Raw genomic sequence first — 13,661 nt, forward strand, 5'->3', positions numbered from 1 at the left:
AAGATAAAAACCCAGCACTTGTAGGGTCTCATTGTTTTAGGGGATCTGACTCACGGGTTGTGTAGGGTTTAGGGTTTACAATGTCGGACAAACTAGGTGAGGCACAATGTCACATCGGACTTCTAAGATGAAGAACTACTACAGTGTCACCACTTAATTGATACCACCAAATTGTGCGTCTCTGCTGGCTGAAAGGATATTAGGAAAAGAAGTTAATGGTGAATTTACCTCATTCCTGAATCTCGTATTTTATTTTTATTTTTTGTTTAATAAAAAATAAATAAATGACCTCCAAGGAGAACATTATGTGGTGTAGCTCATGACTTAAACGTGGAGATCAGCCCCGTTAGTACCGGTAGATGGAGCTACAATCACAGAAAGCCCTTCACTGGCTGCACAGACTTTAGGGACGTCCTTGGCCACTCAATCTTCAGGGTTTCTCCATACCCTAATTTCCGAATAAGCAAAGCTGCCAGCAGTGCAGTTAAGAAGACTTCTTAAAACTTAACTAATTTGTCTGAATGGACGGGGGTCACACTTTCATCTTTTTCGTTATACACAGATATAGCAACATCTTAGTGCCATACACTACTTCATACTTCTGTGGGTATGTTCATATTCCACATTTCATATTTATTGGGAACAATCCCAGTACAGTAACACAAAGCAAAGTCCCTTTTCTAAGGAGGTAAGAGGCAGCTGGAGATAGCATCCTTCCATCTTCTCCCTGCAGGACTCAGTTGGCTTTGTTGACCTCTATAAATCACATGTGACTGAAACCCCTGGAGCTCCACTAGGTTAGACAAGTGGAAACTAGCTTTCAGACCTTAAGGGGATTTTGGAGAGATTTCTTTTTCCTAGGGAGTTATGGATGTTAACCAAGTCAGCTCATTTAAAATGGCAGCTGAAGAAATGGAGCCACAGACTTTGCAGAGTTTGCAGATACTAAATTCTTTCAGATAGTCAAATTCTGTGCATGCCATGAAGACTTCATCAAACTGAGCTGGCACAAAGGTGGCAGATGAACTTTAATGTAGATAAATACAAGGCAAAGCATCTAGGAAAAAATGATCTATACCAAACTTGGAACTGAGAGTTACAACTTAGGAAAGACATCTTGGAGCCATTGCTGATGGCTCTCTGAAATCATCAGCTCAGTATGCGATGGCAAGCAAGAAAAGTCAATAAAATGCTGGAGCTCATGAGAAAGCTATTAGGAACAGAACAGAGGGTGTAATGTTGTTGTTACATTAAAGAGAGAGAAAGAAAAAGAGAGAGAGAGAGAGAGAGAGAGAACAAGAGGAAGAAAGAGAAGAAGAAAGAGGGGAAGAAAGAAAGAGGAAGAGGAGGAAGAAAAAGAAAGAAACGAAGAAAGAGGAAGAAAGAAAGGAAGAAAGGGAGAAAGGAAGAAAGGAAGAAAGGAAGAAAGAAAGAAAGAGAGAGAGAGAGAGAGGGAGAGGAAGAAAGAAAGAAAGAGGAAGAAGGAAAGAGAGGAAGAAAGAAAGAAAGAGGAAGAAGGAAAGAGAGGAAGAAAGAAAGAGAGGAAGAAAGAAAGAGGAAGAAAGAGGAAGAAAGGAAGAGAGGGAGGAAGGGAGGGAGGAAGAGAGGAAGGGAGGGAGGAAAGAGAAAGAAAGAAAAAAAAAGAAAAAGAAAGAAAGAAAAAAAAGAAAGAAAGAAAGAAAAAGAAAGAAAGAAAGAAAGAAAGGAAGAAAGGAAGAAAGAAAGAAAGAGAGAGAGAGAGAGAAAGAAAGGAAGAAAGAAAGAGAGAAGGAAAGAGAGAAGGAAAGAAAGAAAGAAAGAAAGAAAGAAAGAAAGAAAGAAAGAAAGAGAAAGAAAGAGAAAGAAAGAAAGAAAGAAAGAAAGAAAGAAAGAAAGAAAGAAAGAAAGAAAGAAAGAAAGAAAGAAAAAGAAAGAAAGAGAAAGAGAAAAGAAAGAAAGAAAAGGAAGGAAGGAAGGAACGAAGGAAGGAAGGAAGGAAGGAAGGAAGGAAGGAAGGAAGGAAGTCTGTGGATACAGACAGTATTAGCATGTTTATGATGGGTTTAGGCAAATCAGTGAATGATGGGTCTGTCTGTTAAAAGGATGAAGGAGGAACGGATGCTCTGGTGTCCCTAATCCACCAGTTATGGATGTCAAGTGCTAAGGGAAAGAGTTGCACTGTCATGTTCACATGTTCATCCTAAATAGCAGCCCCTCTTGCCACCACCAGAAAGCACTGGGCTAGATGGCTCACCAGTGTGACCCATGGGGCATCTCTTACCTTCTGCTGTTCAGCAAAGAAGCTTGTGACCTTCCAAGTGGTTAAGTTCCCCTGTGGCATACAGCCTCACATACGCAGTCCATCCTTGCATTACTGAAATACTGAGTGCATTTAATCAGAACTGATGGTTTAAAATCAAGCCAGCCAAGTTGCTATTTTTAGGATACATACATACAACATTGTATGCCCAAGCATAAACAGAGATCAAGAAGCTCTGTTTGGTACATATTTGGTACATATGAATAACAGTGCTGGCTTCTGGTCCTTCACATTGCAATGGAAGAACAAGAGGTAAAATCAGGTCATGCTCTTGTGCACAGTTTTGGGAACAGTGAATGGATACAATACAAGCTGCCCAAGTTAGCTGAGAAAGTTCTCTTGTCCTTTAACTACTGCTCTTCAGACTTTCCCTAAACAAATATTTCATCAGTGACATGCTGAAAACTAAGCATCTAAGCTTGTACATGTACAAGGTTATTGAAAGAGAAGTTTCACAAAATCTTCTTGTTCTTTCCAAGATACTTTCTGTCCTGTTTCTCTCTCCCCCAGTTCATTACCTTTTCTTCTACAGCTCCTGTTTCTCTCTCCCCCAGTTCATTACCTTTCCTTCTACAGCTCTGCAAGGGCTGGGCTGCCTGTATGCACTTGCTCGTGTATGCACATGCACACACTTCCTCATCCCACTCACATTGTTTGCCATCTAAATCCCATAGCATCCCGATTCAAGCCATCCATTTCCTCTGCACTATCTTTTTTTTTCTTGTTTGTCTTTTTAATGCGGACCCAGTTTCCTCTATGCAGTGTCTTCAGTCTCAACACGCCTTGCTGATGATTCATCCCTTCCTCTTCTCATATTCCTCACCCCTTTATTAATCTTCCCTGTTGTCAGCATTTACCAATTAGCTTTCGTGTTAGACACAAGACAGGGATGCTAGTCATTGGAGTGACTCGAGCTGTACCTCTTGCAGGGCTGTGGGACCTCAGGTAACAGGAGTTACGCTCTGCTTCTGGGCATGCCACTAGTGCTACGTGTTGAGTCAAGGGCCTGACAGGTACCTCTGCCTTTCCCTTGCAAAACATGCAGCTGCTTAGTTGTGTAGTTACAGGTTGGGTTTTTTGTTTGTTTGTTTGTTTGTTTGTTTTTAATTCAGTATAGGCAAAGCAGAGCAGCTTTTCCTAACTGCTCTTCTAGAAAGGTTTTAATGACTTCTGATTAAACTTTTCTCAGAGAGCTCAGCAGAAAATAAGCAACTAGCACGGAGAATTTCTGGCAAATCATAAGCAATTGAAAAAGTCTTTTAAAGGAAAAGTATTATGTTTACTCAATTATAGACAATGCTTCCTGCTCTAGCCATAGCATCTTTAACCCTTCATGCTAAACAAGTCCTTTGACATCAAAGAAATTCTGTCCTTTTTGGACAAAATGTCAGCTGTACGATCCCCACTGAAAAACACTTGTATTGCTACAACCAAATATTTTCAATCACAATCTGAATGGCATTTTCCTCAAGTAAAGGAGGCAGTTTGGCTGAGTAATTGAAGTATTTGCTCCTTTCCCAGATCACATCTACTGCTTTCCTTGGGGTCTGATGCTGCGGTGCTGCTCTCCTGGCAGCAGCCAAGCTGTGCCAGCTTACATCAGCCGAACATCCAACCCGCTCTTTCACTAAAGCTCTTTTTCAACCTTTATGCTTTGTTTTTCTTTACCCAGCAGCACCGTGAGGGTGGGTGACCACCCACTGGCTGCCAGCAATGGCTGTCCCAGAAGGCCACGAGCAGATGGAGCAGGTGAGGATGCTCTGCGATGGCTGGAAGAAAACAACCACCACAGTCAGGAGAGAGCCCCTGAGCCCCTGGCTCTGCTCAGATGTGTGCCAGGCAGAAGGGAGCAGGCTTTTAGCAGCAATGTTTCAGAGAGCTTCACAATAACACACTTCCCTCAGAGAGTATCTTGTATTTGAGTGTGCATTAAAGGGTAGCAAACTGCCACGGGATTCAGTGAGACTCTGCGTATTCTGTGAAGAGGCAGCCTGGGTTTTCTTTAATGGGAGATGAAGCAGGTCTGGAAGCTTTCCATTTTCCATCCTGCTGGCTTCAGCAATAATGTCATGTAAATCCAAAGGGAGACAAGTGACCTTCTAGCTCAAGGCATTGTGCTGGTAACACACATAAACAAAGCCTGTAGCTAGAGGGGGAAGAATTTCACCAAAACAAGGTCTAAGGAGAAGTAATTTCCTTTACCTTTCTGTGCAACACTCTTGTGATAAAAGGTCTCCCTTGACCGAGTGGTATTTCAGCCCCCTGTCGCCTAAGGGATTTAAACTCACCTCTCCCATTATCAGAAGAGATCCTTAAACACCCACTCATCAGGACTGAAATGGCTCACAAACACACGTCCATGCTGAAGTTACACCATAGTCCATAAAGCAGTCTTGTATTCACAAGGCGACAGCATCAATGAACTTCAGCTGATGACTGTCTTCCCATTGTGCCCTTGTCTTCTGTTACCAAATGGCTATAGAATATCCATAACAAAATTACACAATTACAGAATGGCTGAGGCTGGCAGGGCCCTCTGGGGTCCATCTGGTCCCATCCCAGCTCAAGCAGGGACACCCAGAGCAGGGTGCCCAGGTCCATGTCCAGGTGGCTTTTGAAGATCTCCAAGGAGGAGACTCCACAGCCTCTCTGGGCAACCTGTGCCAGGGCTCTGTCACCCACACAGCACAGAAGTGCTTCCTGACACACAGGGGAACCTCCTGTGTTCCAGCTTGTGCCCATTGCCTTTTGTCCTGGCACTGGGCACCACTGAAAAGAGCCTGGCTCCATTTGCACTCTCCCTTCAGGTATTTATACACATTGATGAGATCCCCCCTGAACCTTCTCTAAGCTCTTGTCATTTCTACGTAAGACAGGCTCCAGGTTAAAATTTTAATAGCTGTAAAACATGGTCCAATTCTTGGATTATAGTCACTATCAGCCTGAATTTTCCACTCTTCTCACAGCACATGATGTGCTAACAGCTGTCCCCGGATGCAGTCTCAGGCAAGCCTGCCTCCAACAGCAGTTTGGGATGTCTCCACCCCACTGCTGCTCCTGTCCAAAGGATGCTGCTGCATGTCCCATCCTGGCCCCGTGAAGGACACCTGTCCCAAAGGGAACTGGCAGCTCTTTTCAGGACACAGGCAGGGCATATGTAGCGGCATATCCAGCAGAAAGGGGAAAAAAAAGGGTTTAAAATATTTCCTATCTTTAGCATTTGAAAAATATTGACTGTTCCAGTGTAACAGTGTGCCCCTTGTGGCTTGCTCCACAGCTTAGGCCAGCTCTCCCCTTTGATGTTTTGCCCACAGTATAATAAACTTCAACAGAGAAAAGAAAAACAGCTCGTCTCCTTGAGAGCAATGAACAAATGAACTGCAAATGTGAACTGAAACTGTGCTGTGTTTTTTGCAGCAGCAGATTCTTTTATGTTAAGTGGCCTAAAACGATACTGTAAAATTCAACCAAACAGAAGAGCAGTCAGCCCAGCTGGAATTTGCCTGGATCTGCCTGGGTAGAAAATGTTGCGTTTAAGAGGTTTTAGTAAATTCCTAAATTTTGGTACCTGCAAAAAAAGGAAAAAGACTTTCTTCAGAGCTAGGTATTTTAGTTCTTTCTTCTGTTCTGACTCCTGGTTTCAGGCAGCTCAGTATCAAAGAAACCAAACTGAAATCAGAAAAATGTAATTTCTGGGAAACAATCAGTTGTGGGAAGAGCAGAGCTCAGGTCTGAGAGTTATAATCAGAAAATAATAATTTCTCTAAGACTCACCAAAAATGTATGGCCAAATCCTCAGTACCCTTTAAGTTAAAAGGGAAATGTTCTCTCTAATCTGTCTTGAACGCTTCTCTTGGGAGATTTTTTTCCCCTCTCCCTGTGTTCTTTGCTGTTTGTGTCATTCCTGGAAAGGGACTTCTTTTCTACATATCTTCTAATTTTGTGGTGGGGATTGTGGATTTTGGCAAAGTGCCAAAGCTTGAAGACTTTCAACACTGAAAGTTTCTAAGAAAGAAATTATGTCAGATAGACTTTCTTACCTCATATGACACTTGGCCTGAGACTCAGTGCTGTTATTTATTTATTTATTTATTTATTTATTAGGATGCTGTAAGAAAGCTACATTAGACTGGTAGAGCAGACTGTAGATTATCTTCCGAGCAGTCCTTCACAGGTTTTAACCACAGAGGAACAGAAAAATTTACCAGGAAAATGTAGTGCGTCAACAGGAGCAACTTGCCACATGAGCTAATTTGGGGCCTATTTTTGAAAGTGTGTATGTGATGTAAAAGGCTCAACCCCAGAGCTTTTTTTAAGTGCACATTGCCATACCTAAATATGGGCTCAGACCCCAGGCTGGACTTTCCTGACTGGATGCAGGGTGAGAGGGCAGGTAAGGTGTCCCAGTTCACAGGAGGTACCTCATTTTTAAAGTATCCCATAACCAAGTATAATGGAAGAGGGTCCTAGAGATGAGATGTGACTTGTGCTCATCACACGCCTGTTTGCAAGCCATGTCTGCACACATGTCAGTACACACAGGGCAACAGGCCCCCCCACACCTCACTGACCCCAGGCCGGGATGCTGAGGACATTGTGGAAGGCAACACCATGTCTTGCTCTCCCTGTTGGCATCTGTCTTAACTTTTGAATTTCATGTGGTCATGAGCAATACTGGAAGACCTGGAGTGGAGACCAGTGCTAAACGAGGAGTGCTCTTCCCTGAAGATGCTGCAGAACTCACTGGTAAAAAATTAGGGTGCATCATGGGACTATGCATGGATGCAGACTATGGGACTATGCTCTGTCTGCAGACAGAGTATACGCGGAACCGTTCTTTCAAGGCAGAGAAGACCCCATGGTCTTCTCTTTCTAACTCCAAGATTAGAAAAAGTTTATTTCCATTAAGAGTTTCTACATGATTTTTCTGGTCTAAAGTTCAGCCCTTATATCACGTAAACCCATGCAAGATGCCCCTGCTATGGAATGCCAAAAGGAAACTTTTGATGATCCCTTTGACTCAATGATGCTCCAAGGCACTGAGTGTCCTAGAATGAAAACCAGAACTGGGGTGCCAGTGACAAAGGCTGTGATGTGGGCATCTCAAGAAAGTTAGAGGCACACCTCTGCCAGAAGTCTTCCAGGTAAAGTGTTAAGGACAAGTCGGCTTGGCTAGTAGGTGTGAAATTTCACCACAGAAATGCACATAGGCACAGACTTCAAGCCCCTGGCAAGCCATTTTTGTGCAATTTCCATGCCAAGTGCTCATGCTGGGGCTCACACTAACAGCTTTGCATACAAGTCAGAAAAAAACTGAGTCCCAGCTCCAACATTATTCTGCTCCCACATGGCTTTCACTTTTCACCTTGCATGTCACGGTTGCTTAGCATTAAGCACCATAGTTACAGTTGACAAGACCTTAGATTTATGCAGGCCATAAGCTAACACACCAGAAGAGGTTTGCAAGAACTGAGCCAGTTCTGCCCAGAAGCAGTGATTCTCCTGTCACATCGTTACAGCACACATGGGTGCCCACCTGGCTACATGCTAGCTGGGCTGGCTGACACCCAGGACTGGAAGAGCTAATGTTCTCCCATCTCATGCAAAATGAGGGTCAGGATTTGCTGTTTGCTCAAGAGCAATATTCCAGAGGGATGGTAAGAAAGGTGCCAGATAACTTGCTTCCAATGTGACAGAGGACTTACAAGCCAAGTGACAACAGGACACAGTATTCAATTATTGCAGGTGAAGTCCTTGACATTTGCTTGTGTCCTTAGAGGGTCCTGTGAAGGAAGTCATCTGGGGCAGTAGATTTATGGCAAAAAGCTGTCACTCACAGTTTGTTTTTCAGCAAGACTTCATCCTCCATCCTAGCCTATGATACGAATGTGGGATGAGTGGCTGATGAACCAGAGGGTCATGCTGCCATCCAGAGGAACCCATATAGGCAGGAGAATTGAGCAAAGAGGAACCTCGTGGTGTTCAACATAGGAAATGCAAACTCCTGACCCCGAGGAGGAACAACTGCAGGCACCAGTACATGCTGGTGAGAAGAGAAGGTACAACAGGATTTCATTGATGTATATAAATACTTGATGGGGAGAGTAAAAAAGACAGAACCAGTAACAAGACAAGAGGCAATGGACACAATTTGAAATAAATTACATTTATATATTCAAAAACAAAAGCAATTTTTTATTATTATTATTATTATTATTTTCTCCCACAAATGTGGTCAAACAGTGACAGGTTGCCCAGAGAGCTTGTGGAGTCTCTACCCTTGGCAATAGCCAAAACCCAACTAGATACAGCTTTGAGAAGGGCAGCTGGACCAGAGATGCAGAGTTCTCTTCCAACCTCAATTATTCCATGATGCTATGACTTTGGCAAAACAAACGAAGCAAACCTCATCAGCAGAAAGGCCTAAAAGAGATTTGCCTTACACTTGGATAGATTTTCTTCAGGCAGCTAAGCAGTAGGAGCACAATATGAGACTGGTCACAGCGCACGCTGCTTTGCCAACTCAGGTTCAACAGCAAATCATCTGAACTGCAGGACCCACGTAACACTGTCTCTAGGTAGGCCCGATAGGACGCGGAGCTGCTGCTCAGTGGTGCGATGCAGAAATTTCAAAGTTGCTGAAGAAGCCATAAATCACAGAACCGCAGAACAGTTGAGGTTGGAAGGTGCCTCTTGAGGTCATCCAGAGAATCCCTTTTCTCTGCACACCTGAAGGCAGTGCAACATAGAATCATAGAATCATAGAATACCCCGAGTTGAAAGGGACCCATAAGGATCATCGAGTCCAACTCCTGGCACCACACAGGAGTACCCAAAAATTCAGACCATGTGACTAAGTGCACAGTCCAAACACTTCTTAAACTCCGACAGGCGATGTTAAATATACCATATATACACTGTCATAGTCAATGAGACTTGTCTCACCCATCCCAGACAAGATCCTTCCCCGCAAAGCCTACAGTGATGTAGACTGTTGGAAGCAGCTTTGGGTCAGGATGCTAATGGAGGTCTCCCACCCCTATGTCCTACTGTGGCCTTCAGAGAGCTTTGCAAGCCATATTCATTTCAATCGATTCATCTTTCTTTGAGTACTTTTTAGGGTGTTCTTTCTCTTAGTTTTTCCAGTCTCTACCATAGACAGAGTTTGTTCCCTTTTCTCTCAAATTGGGATCGTATAACTGATAACACTGTTTGTCTCTCCTTATTTTTGTTCAGATGGCTTTTGTTCAGGTGCAAGCATTTAATCTCTTTCAGTAACTACAAAGTACTCAGAGGCTTTGTGTTAAATGTCCAAAAAAAGTGAAATTTAGCTAAGTAAAACACCGGACCGCATTTTATATATTTCTGATGTCTAGTGCACCAGAAATGTTTAACCTATTTCTTTAATCATGTGAAGCCTGATCCAATCTCCCCTGAGGAACATCATAGTCCTTCTACTGACTTTCATATGTCTGGATCACATACACAGTGTATGCAGTGTATCTCCACCACATAACTCATGGAATGTTCTCCTAACCTTTCGAGGGTATATGGTACATTTTACATATACATATATATGCATATATAAAAGGAGTAGGATTTTACTACCGTGGCTAGGAATGAAAGTAATCATTAGGAAGTCGTACCTTGTACCTTGTGCCTATTCCAATACTGAAGTCTACAGCAAACTCCAAAATCTGAAGGAATGAAGGGAGGCCATTATTACTTTTTCTACGAAAATGCTATTTTTATTAAAAACAGAAGGTGAGCTAAAGGCACCAATCGTCTTTAAAATAACTTGGATTTTAGCATCAATAATGGAAATTTATATACTGTGGCTGGGTTATGTCTAGCACCTCTCCCATCTTTTCTGACTGTCCATAAATAAAATGTTTAAGGCCAATGAATATAATCAATGAATGATCTTAATGTTTTGCTCTCAAATTTTTCCATTTCACAGGAAGTTCAAGTTTCCTTCAGTAAATGGTGTAGACTTTCCCATGCATTCTCATAGTCTAGTAAAATCTATTTTACACATATTAAGTCTTGGTTTATTTATTGGGGAAGAACAGGAATGCCACAGAATAATCATGACTGTGATATTTTTAAGGTTAAATTTCTTTAAAATATTTAGCAACTCCCTTTACCCTGCCATTTTGAATAGGATAAATGCATCACTGCCTTCCGTTTCTTGGGTATGTCTGCAGTGGTTTCCTAAACAATGGCCTTACACGGGTTTAGGCTATCTGAAATGCAAGTCTGAGATCCAGATCAGAAGTGATAACAAACATTTGCAACTGTGGAGGGTCCCACTGCTTTCCATGGGGCTCTGGGTGGGGTGGCAAGTCCCTATGTAAAGACCAGACCCTGTGACTGGATCCTTGATTTCTCCAGAAAGAAGGAATTTACCAGCTGGTATCTCAAACAGTAGAAGATTGGCATATTTTCCTGTTCTTTGACGGTGTCAAAACACGGAATCTTAAGAACATCGTAAGAAAAGAGGGCTTGTCAACTGCCCCTAATGAATCTGATTTACTATGTGTAAAGAAAAACTTCATCCTTTTTACAAAACCACTTCGTTATTTTTCTGAGAACAAATTTTCTCAAAAAATTAAACACTTTCTACTTTACAAGGAATACAAATCACTATTGATCACAAATACAGTCTATCCTGCTAAAATATTGAAGGAGATAAAAACCTAAGCATTCCTGCAGGAGCGAACCCTAAAATTGAAGAGCTGGAATCTTCCACGTTCATTTTATTAAAGTTTCTCCAATATCTATAATGGCCTCTTTATCACTAATTCACTTCAAACACTTGCTGACTTTTTGGTACTGACTGTAGGAAAATCCTCCGCTTACTCTTGCCACTTCCTTTCCAGTGGCCTAGAAGAAGGTTTGTTAATGGTCTTTCCTCACCTACTCTTTATTCATTCCCTGCGTATCACAAATATTTAATACTCAATTCTGGATTCTGGTTAAGTGCTCAGTACACAAATTCCAAACCGCAAGCCAGGTGCTTGACAGAGCTGGAGGAGGAAACAAATTGCTCCTACCTATGGGTCCAGGGATTTAGAGCTAAGGCAAGTGGTGGAGCCGTTACCGACCGTCCCTGAGGTCCTGCCCTGGAGGAAGGCTCTGATGGATGGTCAGAGCTGGCAAAAGATGCTGGGAGAGGCAGCTGTGAAGGAGTGCTAAATTCACACAGGTTCCCTGGCCATCGACTTGTTGTGGAGAAGACAGGAAGATGGAACTAGTTACCAGAAAGTCTTTAAAAGCACAGCAGGTGGAACACTTAATATATATTAAAAAATAAATAAATAAAAAATGTAGAAGCCTACTGCCAACATCTTTAACAAGGGAATTCCCAGTAACAATACACCTGGTTTTACCTTGGTTGTCTGAGAAACTAGAGTCTATTCAGCCTTCAATGTCATCCAAATGCTCTCTGGCTTCTGTCCCCAGCTGCGGAGATGCCCTTACCTGCTAAGCACTTACCTACACAGAGCACATCACTTCATGTTCTGTTCCTGGAAAACAAGCCAGGTATATATGGGTGAAGTAAAACCATGCTTGGCTTGTTCACCTGAACATGCGGAAGAAGAGATTTTGGGGCAAAAATAGGAGTGTTCTTGGCATCCACTTCTGGGAATTTTCTTTAAAATTCTTCCCATTTTTTGTGACCTGGTCTAGGCCAAGAATAAGAAAAAAATAAATGCGCTCTTTGGGAGTATTTCAGTAATACCTAGCGATAAGTTGTCTCTGGCAGAGATTATTTCTGCAAGATCCAGGGAGGATTTAAAATCCAAATAGAGACAGGAAAGCAGCCCAGCACTCCATTTGAATTGGTGGCAAAATTAAGTCAAGTGTCTCAGCAGCACCCGAGAGCTCTCGCCAAATATCTCTAAGATGGCAATTTAACCTGAGTTGTGTTGTGGCTGCTCCTTTTGAGAGCCTGCAGGGGAATAAAAGGGCATAAGCCCCAAAGAGACTTTCTTGTACCGTGTCTGTAAATCTCAACGGTGAGTAAGGAGAGAGCAGTGCAGGCATAAAAAGTCCTCCCCTTCCTTCCAGCTATTTCTTACATGGGGTTTGCTGTTAAAAGATCCACAGCAATAGGTGATTGAGTTTGGCCTAAATCCCAGCCTTATGTCTATCCTTGCACAACAGAATGGATGTGAACAATAAAACTGGTTATAGGTCTGTGGCTACTCACATCCTTAAGTGCTTTTCTGTTTTTCTATGTAATTGCTAGCCAGTTGAGAGAAGTGATTGACCCACTCTGCTCTGCCCTAGTGTGGCCTCACCTCAAGTAATGTGTAGTGTTTTGGGTGCCACAATATCAGAAGGACATAAAATATCAGAAGGATACACAATATCAGAAGGACATAAAAAATATTAGAGAGTGTCCAAAGGAGGGCAACAAAGATGGTGAAAGGTCTAGAGAGGAAGATACATGAGGAGCAGCTGAAGTCCCTTTGTTTGCTCAGCCCAGAGCAGGGCAGGCTGAGGGGAGGCCTCATGGCGGCCTGCAGCTCCCTCACGAGGGGAGCACAGGGGCAGGCGCTGAGCTCTGCTCTCTGGGAACAGCGACAGGACCCGAGGGAACGGCATGGAGCTGGGACAGGGGAGGGTCAGGCTGGGTGTGGAAAAGGTTCTGCACCCAGAGGGTGGTCGGGCACTAGGACAGGCTCCCCAGGGCAGTGGTCACGGCACTGAGCCTGCCAGAGTTCAAGAAGTGTTTGGACAACGTTCTCAGACACAGGGTCTGATTTTTGAGTGGTCCTGTGTGGATCCAGGAGTTGGAGTCGATGATCCCTGTGGGTCACTTCCAGCTCAGGATATTCTATGATTCTGTGATTGTAGGTGCAATCTTGACCCTGCTTCCAGGGTTTTGGGCATGAGGATAAATCAGCATCACAGCAAAAAATTCTTGCTCTGTATTCATAAGAACTTGAGAAAATGGCTCCTGTTGTGGGATTCTTGGAGGAAGTGAAGTTATGGGTGGGCTATCTTGTAGCCTAAGCCTAAAGACAGAATCTGGCTTTGCAGCGTTTTCTGTCTTCATCTTTTCAAAATCAGTCTCCTATTTTCATGTCCAGCCTGAGAACATGCCAAACAATGCATTTTGCAATTCCATCACCTGCGCTGTGAAGGAAATGTAGGTGTGGTTGCACATGTGGATTTCTGCAGGTACAGCAGAAGTCATGCTGTCACTTCTGACAGTTTGCACCCAGCACTGGCAGAATGCCTCCCAGCTACAGCTCATGTATTTGGAGGCATGAAAACTGAGCACCTAATTAAGAAGGCACTGAAAACACAGGTGTTTAGATCAGAAGCTTGTCAGGTATATGCCAGACTC

Source organism: Cygnus olor, chromosome 2, assembly GCF_009769625.2.
Source record: "Cygnus olor isolate bCygOlo1 chromosome 2, bCygOlo1.pri.v2, whole genome shotgun sequence".
Classification (NCBI taxonomy): domain Eukaryota; kingdom Metazoa; phylum Chordata; class Aves; order Anseriformes; family Anatidae; genus Cygnus; species Cygnus olor.